Source organism: Parus major, chromosome 2 (assembly GCF_001522545.3).
Source record: "Parus major isolate Abel chromosome 2, Parus_major1.1, whole genome shotgun sequence".
NCBI lineage: Eukaryota > Metazoa > Chordata > Aves > Passeriformes > Paridae > Parus > Parus major.
The window spans coordinates 50,676,287-50,689,433 of NC_031769.1; the positions used below are offsets into that span (position 1 = coordinate 50,676,287).

General features: G+C 39.6%; 1 protein-coding gene across 5 annotated transcripts in view; it reads left to right on the top strand.

The window, feature by feature from the left end:
• Positions 1-13,147, top strand: part of TPK1 (thiamin pyrophosphokinase 1) — a 296,764-nt gene that overhangs the window by 86,797 nt on the left and 196,820 nt on the right. The window lies entirely within an intron of this gene.

Below are 13,147 nucleotides of genomic sequence, written 5' to 3' on the forward strand. Positions count from 1 at the left end.
ATTGTTTTCCACAAGGCAAAACTCCTCTTCTCTGAGGTCTTCTACCAAATAACAACAACTTTTATTAATCATATGTACCCTTTGATTCAAGGCATTTGATAAGCAACCACACTTCTTTGAATATGTTCTGCACCAATAGGGGCTATTCTTGAAGTACTTTACAGAATGACTTCCTATCATCATCTCCCATTTACCTTTGTTTTGGCTGCAGCCTGTAAGTAACAAACAGATTGGGTGAAAGTTCACTACTAACTTAATTATCTTTTATTCAGTCCACTGGATTACTGCAATAAATGCTGATTGCTATCTCAGTCTCTTTCTTACCCTTTCTGCTTTTGAACTGCAGATTGCCTGCTAAAATGCGCCAAAGTATTTTTTTAGTTTGCTCTGAATATTCTGACTACAGTATTCATAATTGAGTCGATCCTTTAAAATTTACAGTGTAGAGTTGCAATATTGGTCTTAGAGTGAGAAAAGGGCTGCAGTCAGACAAATGTTTCTACCTGAGGTTGCAATATCTCCTGTACTCTTTCTGCATGACCCTTATTACAGGACACGTTCACATGTGCCTTCCAGCATTTTAAGCTGGAATCTCAAAAGACTCTTGTTTAGAAGCTTAATTAAGATTTTGGTGCATAAATGAATGGCAGTGTGATTTCTTCTCCCCGTGTTGTGTTGAGCACCAGCATGTTACCTGTTTATCTCAGCTTTGACCTGTGTGGATAGAAGGTAAATTAAGTCTAAGACTAGTAAGAAAGTTCCTGTATTCCTTTGTGGAATAAACTTAGTTTTACTTAGTTTTGGATTTAATTTTTCTCTTTTTCTTAATCTACGCAAAGCCAACTTTCAGGTTTTCATCCAAGTTATGCTGTTTTCCCTTCCCACCTCAGCAATAAGAAGTGCTTTCCTTGACTCATGCTGTGATCTGTACTTGCACTTCTGAGAAGCCTGACCTGACTGTGCTGCAGTACTTCAGACTAAAAGATTGACCCGTGACTGAAAGTGGTTAAGAATTATGTATTTATTTATCCTCTCATGCCGTTGTCACAGTTGGCTTAATTTCTTACATGAAAGTTAACTTGAAGTAAATTTTCTGGGTTGTACTGTCTGTGCCATAGCTTATGTTGTACTCATAGAAAGAGCAGTTTTCATTCAAATCTATTGATTTTGCATGTCCCTGATTTTCAGTGCTACCAGCAACTATGAAAAAACAGTGCATTGGGGTATGCCATGAAATGACCTCTGAGAGGGCTTTGGAAGTGGCAGCCTGACACAAAGTTTTTAAAGCTGTATTTAAGAACTCAACTGCTTACACTTTGCTAGCAGAGAAGAATATTCTGTGGCTGTGTTAGGCTTAGCTGGTTCTCAGAGCAAGTCTCCTCCGATATGTTGTTTCAGGTGTGAAATTCAATGTTTGTAATCTGAGAGTGCTCCTTTAAAACAGTTTTTATTACACCTGTACATTTTTTTAGTGTGCAGCCCTCAGTGTTGCATGACCAGCCCTTTTGCTTTTCAAGTGTCTTTTATAAATAGTGGCACATTGATATACTGTCACATCAATAAATTAAGTTTAGGGACTAACCTAAATAAATGCCAAAATCATTAGCAGTTAATTAACCTTCTGTATTTCTCTCCAAATTGACTTTGGTTTAATTGACGACGTGGGTTCAGTTCACTTGCTCTGTGCTCATACAAACAAACAAAACGTTCATGACACAGAAATGAATGATGTGGTGGGGGAAATAGGAAAGGAATGGAAAAGATGCATGACCACATCTCCATCAGAGCGTACCAGCAGCCAAATATTAACTGTGTGGCTGTGGCAGCAGAGCTGGGAAAGAGTGGGCAATGTTTGGGACTTAACTGTGCTTTGTCTGCCCCTGCCACCCAGTAAGAATATCCTACTGGGCTGGATGGGAAAAGTTTCAGCTTAACAGGGTTTGTTTTGGAGTTGTAGTTATATATATTTATTGTTCCTAACAACAACAAGAAGTTTCCTAAACAGGCATAAAAGCTCATAAAAATTATTTGATTTTAAGTCAGCTCTTGAAACTATGCTCATTCATGTGTTTTTATTGAACTTAATAATAGATGATCTTTTTTTATTCTTGTCCCTTGCTTCCAAATCACATATGGAGAGCATAGTTCATCTAAGCTTGCTAGAGAGCATGAAAATGACTTGGTGTTGCTTCTCCAGCATGACCTTAATTAAAGATGGCATTTGTTTGATGTGTATGGTGAAGTGTGAAATGAGGGTGGTTGCTTAGGTACTGGAGTGTTTTGTGCCCTCATCCGAGAACATGTGTTGGGTACTCGGCCTCTGTGCCGGTGTGCCCTGGGCAAGGTGTTAGTTACAGACCATAGCAGAGGTCTCCACCTACATCATCCCAAGGAGGATTCTGTGAGGCCCTACACATGTGTAGGTGGTACTAATGTGAATGATTTTTAAGATCTGACCTGAATTTGACTTCTTGGTGGTGGCAGTTTGTTAATGCTTTACTTGAAAATGAACCCTTTGGAGCTGTGCACCTTTAAGCCAGTTCTGCTCCCTTGCATCATGAGGGAATGTCTGTTGTAGGGAAACCACTGATCATGACTGCTCTGTGTGGGATCTTCTTTGTATTGATGGCTTAAAGTATTTTTTAATAACTTTTAATAAGCAGAATCACAGAATCATTTAAGTTGGAAAATACCTCTGAGATCATTGAGTCTAACCTTCTACCAATTCTCACTTCATCAATTAGACCATGGCAGGAAGTGCTGCTTCCAGTCGTTTCTTGAACAGCTCCAGGTGTTGAGCTCACCACCTGCCTGAGCAGTCCATTCCAATGTTTAACAACACTTTCCACAGAGAAGGTGTTCCTGATGTCCAGCTTGAACCTTCCCCGGCACAACTTGAGAGTTATGTCCTCTCATCCTGCCACCTGTTACCAGGGAGAAGAGACTGACCCCCACCTGGCTACAACCTGCTTTCAGGTAGTTTTAGAGAGTGATGAGGTCTCCACTAAGCTTCCTCTTCTCCAGGCTAAACCACTTCATCTCCCTCAGCTACTCCTAATAAGACTTACTCCCCAGACCTTTCACCAGCCTTGCTGCCTTTCTCTGGACATGCTCCAGCACCTCAATATCTTTCTTGTAGTGAGGGGCCCAAAACTGAACACAGGATTTGAGATGCAGCCTTACCAGTGCCAAGTACAGGGGACAATCACTGGCCTGGTCCTGCTGGCCACACTATTGCTGTTACAGGCCAGGATGCCACTGGCCTGCTTGGCTACCTGGGCACACACTGGATCATGTTCAGCTGCTGTTGACCCACACCCCAAGGCCCTTCCCCAAGAGCCAGGTTTCCAGCCTGTGTGCAGTAGCCTTTTAGCACTGCCTGGGGTTGTTGTGGTCAAAGTGTATGTCCTGGCCCTTGGCTATATTGAACCTCATACTGCTGGTCTTGGCCCATCAGTCCAGCTCGTCCAAATCCCTCTGCAGAGGCTTCCTATCCTCCAGCAGTTTGACTTGGTGTCATCTATGAATTTATACTCAACCCCTTCATCCAGATCATTGGTAAAAATATTAAAAAATTTCCTGATGTCTAGTTAGATAGCAACCACAGCCTTCCCTTCATCCACCAGGCAGGTCACCTGGTGAGGAGATCAGGCTGCTCAGGCAAGATGTGTCTTTCCTAAACCTGTGTTGGCTGGGTCTGATCCCCTGTTTGACCTTGTAAGTGCCATGTGCTCACACTCAAGATAATCTGTTCCATAGCCTTCCCTGACAGGATGGAAGTTTCCTGGATCCTTCTTCCAGCCTTTCTTGTGGATTGGTGTCACACTGGTGAGTTTAACCACCCTACTGAATATGTATGATCCAAAAATAATTGTCAGGAGCACTGTTGAAAAAGCAGATCTTTCACTTGAGAGCTTTGTTTTCCTTGTTTTGCTGCTTCATAAATAAATATTGCTATACCAGTGCTCTTCAAATAGTTTAGCATAATCGATTAGCTTGAATTTTGCCACAGTTAATATCAAGATCCATATACCTAAAAGATTAATCAAAATATTTCTAAAATAACATTTTCTGTTGAAAAAGATACTGTATTGACAATAAATAACTATCTCTGCTTCCATAAGTAGCTTACATAAATATAGAAAGGATTTTCTCTTGTTAGAAAGAATGCTAAAAATATTTTAACTTAGTAGTGCATATGTATATACAATGTTAATAAGCACAGAATTCATTTGTATGTACATGTATAAATAAAAAGTGCTGAACTTGGCTATGTGTAATTTTTGTTCAGTTTTGTTTTGGTTTTTTTTTGTTTATTTAGCATATTCTCTAAAGATTCTAGTAGAGTCAAGGCTTACCCTCCCAAAGAAGCGAGTATCAGAATTATAGTAGAAGGTTCCAGTAGAGAGGACAGTAAAGCATGCAGCTGTATCTACATGAGCTATGAAAATAATTTCCATTTTCATTCACTTGGAAATTAATTTTTGACTGCTAAACTTTTCTGGATTATCCTGTTTCTTTTGGAATGGGTCTTTAGTAAAGTTCTCATTGATCTAGTTCTTAATATATGTATTTCTTATTTTCTTCCTTGAGGTGCTTATATTAATGACTTGGAAGCTGTGGTTGAAACTCTACATTTAAAACTCATAAGAAGTAACATGTTAAAGCTTTATATTTAAACCCATAGGAATTTGCTTGCTCAGTGACTATGCTAATAATAAATTATGTACATAAATGTACACACAGAGATTCTCACCTTACTTATTTCTCCTCACTTTTTCCCTTATCCCCTTTTCTAAGCTGAGCAATCCTAGAGGGAATTGGCTTGGAGTGTACTGCAGGACTGCTGGGAAGTGGATTTGTGTGTTAATTTTAGATGGGTTTTAAGCTTGCTGATAACTTCCCCTTCTGTGATGAGATTCCCTTTTATTAGTTAATGCTGACTTTGCTGCATTTGGACTGCATTCTCTGTCACTCTTTATGAGTAGCAAAGTTACAGCCACCATAAAAGCAAAGAGCATGGAGGAGGAAGAGGTGGAATAAAGAATTTATTTTCATATATTTGGGATTACACATAACTCTCAAATGGTAGATGAAAGTGGGTTTTAATGGTCCCCCTTAAGTTGGGGGTGGGTAAAATAAACCCAAACAAAAATAAAATTATTTACTTAGACTTCCTCTGTGCCTGTATTACCGTCATTCTTGTTTCAGGGTAATGATTAAATGGTGCCTTTTTATTTATTCAGATCTGATTAGTAGGAGTGAGATTTAAACATTTCCTTCTGTATTAATAGTAGCTTGACAAGCTCTCTTGTCTTCAAGGTGAGCTGAATATTATAAAGTGGAAAGGGAGATTGGGGGCATCCCTGTGAAAATTAGGAGTACTATAGGGTTCACACATGGGTAATTTGAGGCTTGCAAAATACTTGTGTTGAATGAAGAGTTGGTGGAATTGGATTAATTCCTTTCCTCCTTTATCCAATCACATCCCACCACTTGATTTAAATAACAAACTCCATAGCTTAGCTTATCAGAAGAAACTGAGAATTTTGGTTAAAGTTTGATTCTGGCTGTTTCCCAGATATTACTGTTTAGTTTTGCATTCAGAAGATATAGAATGTATCCTTCAGTCTGTTTTTCATTGCTCAGTTTTAACTTGAAAAGCAAAGGAGAGTTTCTGTGAGAAAATTCATAGCACATACAATTTTATTCCCCAATCACTTTCAATTTAGTAATAATTTGCTTGTTTTTAAAGTGTTTTACTTATCCAGCTCTCCTGAACCTGAGGTACAGTATCATTTGTAATGCATCTTAAAGACTAAAAAGAAATTTCTCAGTTTGTAGTATCTCAAATATAGCAAGAAAAATTCTTGTTCTGAAGCAGTGATTTCTGGTGCTTCTTGACTTCTGGCATTTATGTAGCCATGTTATGGCACCAAATTTAACACTTAAATGAGAAAAGCATTTGATTTGTGTTAATATTGAGTAAAAGGAGTATAGGCTTGCTGAGAAGACTAGTGAATATGTGCAGAAGGCACAGCTGAAGCAACTGATCTCAACTGAACGTAAAAAACATTAAAAACTCACTAAAGAAAGGTACCATGAATGTTACTAAAGCCACACTTGCTCAGATGTTCCTATCATGAGGGGCATAGCAGCTTTTTGATACAGATGATGTATTCCCATAAATAGAGTTGAGATGAATGATTTGTTTTAATGGATATTTTAAGATGATTTTGTGGGGAAAAAAAAAAATTATGTGTCTGTAGCCCCTTTTACCTTACTTGTCCTTCTGAATTTTATTAAGGTGTCTTTTCAGGTTAGGCTGATAAATTGGAGATAACATATTTATGGACTTTTCAGCTGTCTTTTCACTGTTGGTTTGAACGTTCTGTCTTTGTTGAAATCATTTGGACTTTGGTGCAATAAACAGATGGCTTAAAAATGAGAGCTGAAGACGTGCAGTATGAGCAAACAGTGCACGTGTGCCTCTCAGCAGTGGGATTTTAAATAGCTGTAGCTGTATGGATTCACATGAGCTGAAGCTGAAACTTCTCTGTTCTAGCAGTAGGACACCTTGGAAACTTCACACAGCGAACTTGTAGCAGAATAACATTTAGCACAGCACTGCTCACTTTATTATGGAGCTCCAGTCAGGTCAGGACATGGGTCAAGCTATCAGCCATGACACAAGAACATTAAAGGTCCCTTGGCCACCCTCGAGGCACATTTCTGATACTATGGCAATTACAGTAACAAAGTCTCATTTCACTTTTGGGTTTCTTTTGCCCTTTGATTGCATAAAACTGACTGTTTCTAAAGCAGTCCATGCTACTAGAAAAAAGGAGAGAAGAAAAATATTTTTAAATTACAAAACTACTAAAAAGACTGGTTTAATGTTGCCATGAAATAGTAAATAAAAACCCAGGTGTAAATTTAATATTCTTTAATACTTCAAGCAAAGTATACTGAGCATATTGAACATTTAGAGCAGTGATCCTTTCTTTCTCATCATACACATTACACTCTCCTTTTTTTCTTACATTGTGATTACATTTCCATTCATTACCACAAACACTTCTCTAAAAGTCATGCCTTTTAAAACAGAAGTATTCTGTTTAAAAATGGTTTTGATTCTACTACTAAATATGTTTTTGAAACAGATTTCCCTGAAACTTGTCTGTCAGAGAAATATTGCAAGCAATATGTGCCTGTTATCTATACAGATGACCATTTCTTAAGCCCAAAGAAAATCAAAATTTAACAGGCCATGCAGTTCTTTCATCTTTAAAAAAATAAAAAAAGGAAGAAATTAAAAATTCAATTTTTAAATAAAATTGTTGACTGGACTGTAATCACTACCTTGATGTTATGCTTTATGGAAGTAAAACCTTTCACAACCCTATTCTTCCCTGACTGCAGTCTACAGGGTTTTCTTTCCCCCTCTAAAGCTGCTTCAGAGTGCAGGTATATATAAGCTTCTGTTGTGTCTCTCCTGGTTCAGGCAGCATTTTCAGAGTTTGGGCTTCACCTCTGCCTGCTAAGATGGATATAGCAGTCAAGTGTCCCATTCCCCATGCCTGAGCACTGTCTGCAGAGCTCTGCTGTGCCTGTTTTGCCTGCACCCACCCCTGCACACCTTCCTTGGGTCACAGACCAGGTAATGCTGGTGAAAACTATTGCAGGAATAGAGCCATGAGCCCATCATCTCCTGCCTCTCTGGGTACTCACACTCTGGGTACAGTTCACAGCGCAGTAAATAATTTTGGCACCTTTTCTTCTGGTCACAGCTCAGATCTTTGCTGAACTGGTAAACAAGAGGTCTTGCTTGCACAGAGGAACAGAAGAAGATGATGAGTTTCTTTCCCAGAGGTTCTATTTTATTAGATATTGTACAGACATAAGTAAGAAAGTACTGCTGCATTAGGGATTGGCATTAGCAACCTATAGGTTGCTTCCAGTGGGTATTGTGTGTTTGTAGATATTATGTTGCCCATTTTTTCTCTGCTTTGTCAGTCTTGCTTTTATTAAGGTGGTGCCTGGAGAGGGTTCACGTGCCAGTCAGTGTAAGCACAAAAAGTCTTAGGCCAAGCTCCTGTTCATATTAAAGTGGTGGGGTGGGGGTCGAAGAGAGAGAAGACAGAAGAAAGAAGAGTAAAATATGTAGTAAAAGATTACTTTGCTTGCCTGATGCCCTGCAGTCTGGTTTCTTTTAGTGTCACTAGCTACCACCATGGCATAGTGGTATCAGCTTTGGTGGCAGCATGAAATAGTACCTCAGTGCCTCATTGGAGGAGGAACAATTCATGTTTTCACAGTCCAAGTTCTTATACTTCTCCCTGCAGGAAAACTGAGTGTGCCTCAGAGAGGACAGCATAAAACCTTTGCTGCAGAAGTGGTTTCGGTTTGTTAAAGAAACAAAACCAAAAAACCTGCCAAGTGTGCTCTACATGCAGCTTTAAGGGCATTCCTTGATGAAAAGCTATTCTACTTTTATTTTTAACTTATTTTTATTTTAATTTTAAGTTATTTTCTTCCAGGCAGTGGCTGGAAACCCCTCCTGGCTCAGTTTGCTCAGCAGTTCTGCTGATCTGCACCTTCTGCCAGGCTGACAGCCCAGGTACTCAGCACATTCAGGGTTTGCCCCAGTGCCCATTTCAGGTCTCTGCACAACCTTGGCTTACTATAGTGTATATCTGCTTTCTAAGTGTTCTTTTAAAACTAAGTTAGCATCTTTAGTACTAGATTTTGGTAGTGGCTATAAAAGTACTGACTTTTATATCTCTGGCTTAAAGCCATTTGAAGAAGTCAGAACCTTGTAGGATCTGTTCTTAGCAGCAACAGCCCTCTCTTCAAAGTAAATCATAGCACTGTAGTTAGTTCTAGGAATCTCTGGACTATGAGTCAGTATTTTTCTTGCCTTGTCATTATTTAAATACTTCTCTTGCCTTGTTAGACTTGTAGTAAAAGAGTAGTTCTTAATTCAGCTGGCAGTTTCTTTGTAAAATGGCTCAATGCAGTAGCAGAAAATGGTTTTTTTGTGTTAGTGGCAACTGAAGGCTAATATTTCAGGCATGAAAGAGTAGAAGGGAGAGACTACTTGACAGCAGGCTGAAAACCCTTCTGGAAAAAGCCTTCTCATCTCACAGAGACATCAGCCTCTGCAATTTCTCTGCAGTGTGAAGAGAAAAACATTACAGAATCCTAAAGGACTTGAAGAGGGTGAAAAATGGTGATCCCTAATATCAGCCTGTGGCTGAAATGACACACAAGAGCTGAGCAGAGGTGTCTGCCTCTTGTTTTGTGCTGGGTGTAACCCAGCTAACACTGCTCCCTAGAAGATGAAATATCCATAACCTGGGATGGCTGGACACAGGAGTGACAGGAATTTATGCATTATTCATCTTTAAAAGGCCCACTTCAAGAACTTAAAGGCACGATTTCAGTAGTTTGCAGCTAGTCTTGGAGGATTAAAAGACTAGGTGCTGCATGGAGTTCTGTTTGTACTGAATAGCAGTAAACTCTTTAATGTGTCAAGAAGGCTGAGCACTCAGTAAGTGGAAAACTAAACATAAAGAATGCTGCTATGCAAGCTGTTACCTTAATAGTAAGAGTTTCCATGCTTTTTTTTTTAGGCAGGTGTATACTAGCAATCTGCTGTTTGATTATGTTTGCAGCTTAGCAAAAGACGAGTGTACAGCTTACCAGCTGTCAGGAATGTGCATGTTCTTTTCTACCATGAAACATCTTTGCCTGCTTCAGTTCTTGTCTGTGTCCCAGTAATTTACTAATTGCTGAACCTCTGCCTTGCAGCGACACCTACTGCCAAGGGCAGGCTTCACAGAAAGCTGCTTCTTGGCTTAAAGGTGTCATTTACTGCTCCCCAGGTGATTGCTAGTAGCTTTTCTAGAATACATTCGAGTTCCCCATCTTCTTCCCGATTCTGGTGTTATTGCAAAAGAAATAAAATGCCCCTGAGGCCAGCAGTTTGAGCCCACATGATGTACATGTAGCAGTCCCAAACTTAATGCCCATGGCTGCTTTTTGCACCAACTGTTTGGGAATTAAATAGCTTTTTATGGAATCTCCCCTACTCTGCAGGTGTGGTGGGATGTGTCATTTCAGCACGTGGAAGTGTGTTGGTGGGCTTCAGAACCATTACAGAATGCACTGTAAATTACACATCAATCTGCAACAGCAAATTAGGATGTGTGTTTGGAAATGTACCCTCTGGAGTAAGTTGAAGTAATTATGTGGCTAAAACCTGGATTTTGCTGAAGTACCATTATTTGCTAGCCACAGTCTTGATCCATTAGTGGGGGGATTGCTCCATTAGTGAGGGGCATGATTCCTGGCCTGGCTTTGGTAATCTCCCTAATTCATATCTGGAACTGTTTGCAGCTCACAGCAGAAGGCAGATTTTATCAGGTAAGGTGAGTCCTCTCTCTTCCCCTTTTAAGTCCCTGTTAGAGCTCATTTCTTCCATACCCTGACAAGAAATTGTAGGGTTAGGGCCAGCTGGAGGATGTTCAAGGTGATTCATTAGTGTGAAAGGTGAATAGAAAGCAGTGATCCCATTTCTTAAAGTGAGAAACAAATGTTAGGATGAGGTTGACTGCTTTGGAAAATCATGTCAGTAAAGTACAGATATGTTTGAATATAAATATAACTCTAATTCCCCATTTCTTTCTCCCTCCAAGCTGCCTTGGGACTCACCCTCTCAGGGTGCTGCTGGTAGCCTAATGGAAAGACTGAATGGAGGGAGATCCTGGAAGGAGGCCAGGCTTGAGTTTTGCTCAGAAAGACATAAGTCTGTCAGCTGCAATCTTTTGTTTTTCTGCAGGCAAATTTCCCAATAGTTTGGTCAAAGACTGAGCAAGAGTAATTGAACTGGACATGCTAACTCTAGTATATGGGCTCACAGGTATGCTGCAAATCAAATGAGTTATGCAAAAAAAAATTAGCAGAATGTCTGCTGGCTAGGAATTGAAAATACACCAGGAGGGAAATTTTAGTGATATCCTCTTAGATGAGAGATTTTGTTAGTTTATATTTTAGTGAAATATATTTTCCAGTGTCAAAATAGATAACTTATATCAGTAATAGAAAAATAACATTGTTTTTTCCAGCATGAAAGTAATCCCAGCAGAGATACACACACTGTACCATGCTAATACAATTCTACTTTAATACAAAGTAGAAATTTAATATCATTCCTGAGATGTTACTATTGCATTATCAAAAATGAATATCAGCAAGAGCAAAATGACTGATGTTCCAAACAATATTATTAAAATTTGCAGTATGTCTCTTACTGACTGCAATAGTAACTTAAAGGTTACCTTTATTTTTTTTGTTGTGGGTTGTTGTTTTTTGGGGTTTTTTTAATTTATTTTTCTGTGTGGTTAGTTTTAAATATTTCTTCTTATATAAGCCTTTGTTTCTTAGTGTTCTTTTGCTTTAACAGATCAGTGGTTTGGTGGTTCTCTTATTTAGGTATGCATTTGGGGGAGTTTTTCCCAAATGCATATTGCATCATTTTACTGTTGAATGGGTGGTCATTCCTCTTTAGAAGAGGAGAGACTGGGAATGGCCTGGTGAATTCACCTGTGTTAGAGAGTAAATGTTTCTTTAAACATTGCTTGTTTTCACTGTATGTGCAGAAATGCACCCCTCCTGCCTGGGAAGAAAAGAGATATCATTTGATTTCCTACCTGTCCCCATTGTTTACTCTCAAACCAGGTGAGATCAGGGGGCCAGTGGTTGTCTCCTCCCCCTGCAAAGGCTTTCCCATCGGTTTGTGGTGGCTGGGAGCACAGCATCAGTGATGACTCGGTGTGACCCTTGTCTGCTGCTGGAAGGAGGAAGCATCTTTGCATCAGGATAGAGTAGTGTGCAGTGCCCTTCTCTCCAGTGGCATGGGAGCCATTCAGATGGAGAGAGTGATAGCAGTGCCATGTCTGCAGCTCCCTGGACACACACACTCTCCAAGGCCCCTTTGCCTCCACTCTGAACCTGCCCAGGGTATGATATGGGATTTGACAAGCTGCTGGCATGGGAACAGCTTGGCTTGGTGCTCTCAGCCTTGGTGGTGTGACAGGACAGTGCATGAGGTTATTGCATGTCGAGAGAAATAGCATGACCCTTACCCCTTTTATTCTTGCTTATGGTATAAGAACCTGTCTTCTCTGCTTTGTTTTCAGAATGTTTTTCTACAAAACCCCAGGAGGTCCATGCTCTTTTGCTTACACTTTTTACTTTTCTCTCATAATTGCTAAATTTTAAGTAAAGTAAACTAATTATGTAGCTCATAAAGTAGATCCTGGAATAGGAGGCAGTGGGGATGAGGAGCAGCAGTGGGGGAAGTATGGAGAAGGGTGAGGACCAGCTGCATGCAGGAACCTCTCAAATTATGGCTTAAAGCAAATAGTACTTCATGACCCTCCAAGTAAGCCTCTTCAACTGTAGAAGTAAGGTGTTGGGTTGGCTACAGGAGGAATTAATCACATAAATGAAACCTTCTTCAGTTAGTCACAGCTATTGATAATGGTTTGCTAAAAGAGCATCAAATGTTTCTGAGACTGGAAAGCCAGCTGTAAAATCACATTTCTGAGACTTCTTTTCTCTGCCAGGAGACTATTGATAAGCTGTGACTTGACAGTACTCACTATTACCTGTGAACACGATAAATGAAAAAACAGAATCTCTAGTTCTCCTTTTTTTAACATTACTTAATTTAACATTTAGTTTATAAGGGTGGCACCTTTTAATCTTTCAGAGAAATAATTGCATCTTTAAGCAAAAGCACCCCTTCAAATTCCAAAATCCATTAGAAGCTCTGGTGACTGTACCCAGCAGGTGGTGAGGCATTATGCAAATTTTTTTCTGCTTTGGCAAAACCATGCTTGATGCCTTTATGGTACCTGTGTAGCATCTTGTGAACCAAAGATCCAGAGGTGTCTTTCTAGGTCTGTGTGAGACTGATTCAAACAAGGCTGAGTTCAGGACCACACTACTTTAAATGAAAATGCTGTGTACTAATCTGGAATCTCCGGTACATCTGACAGATAAGGTAGCATGGGATTGGTACAGTAATTCAAATCACATTTGAACACCCTGTCTTCTAATATTTTCTGTTCCTGATAAT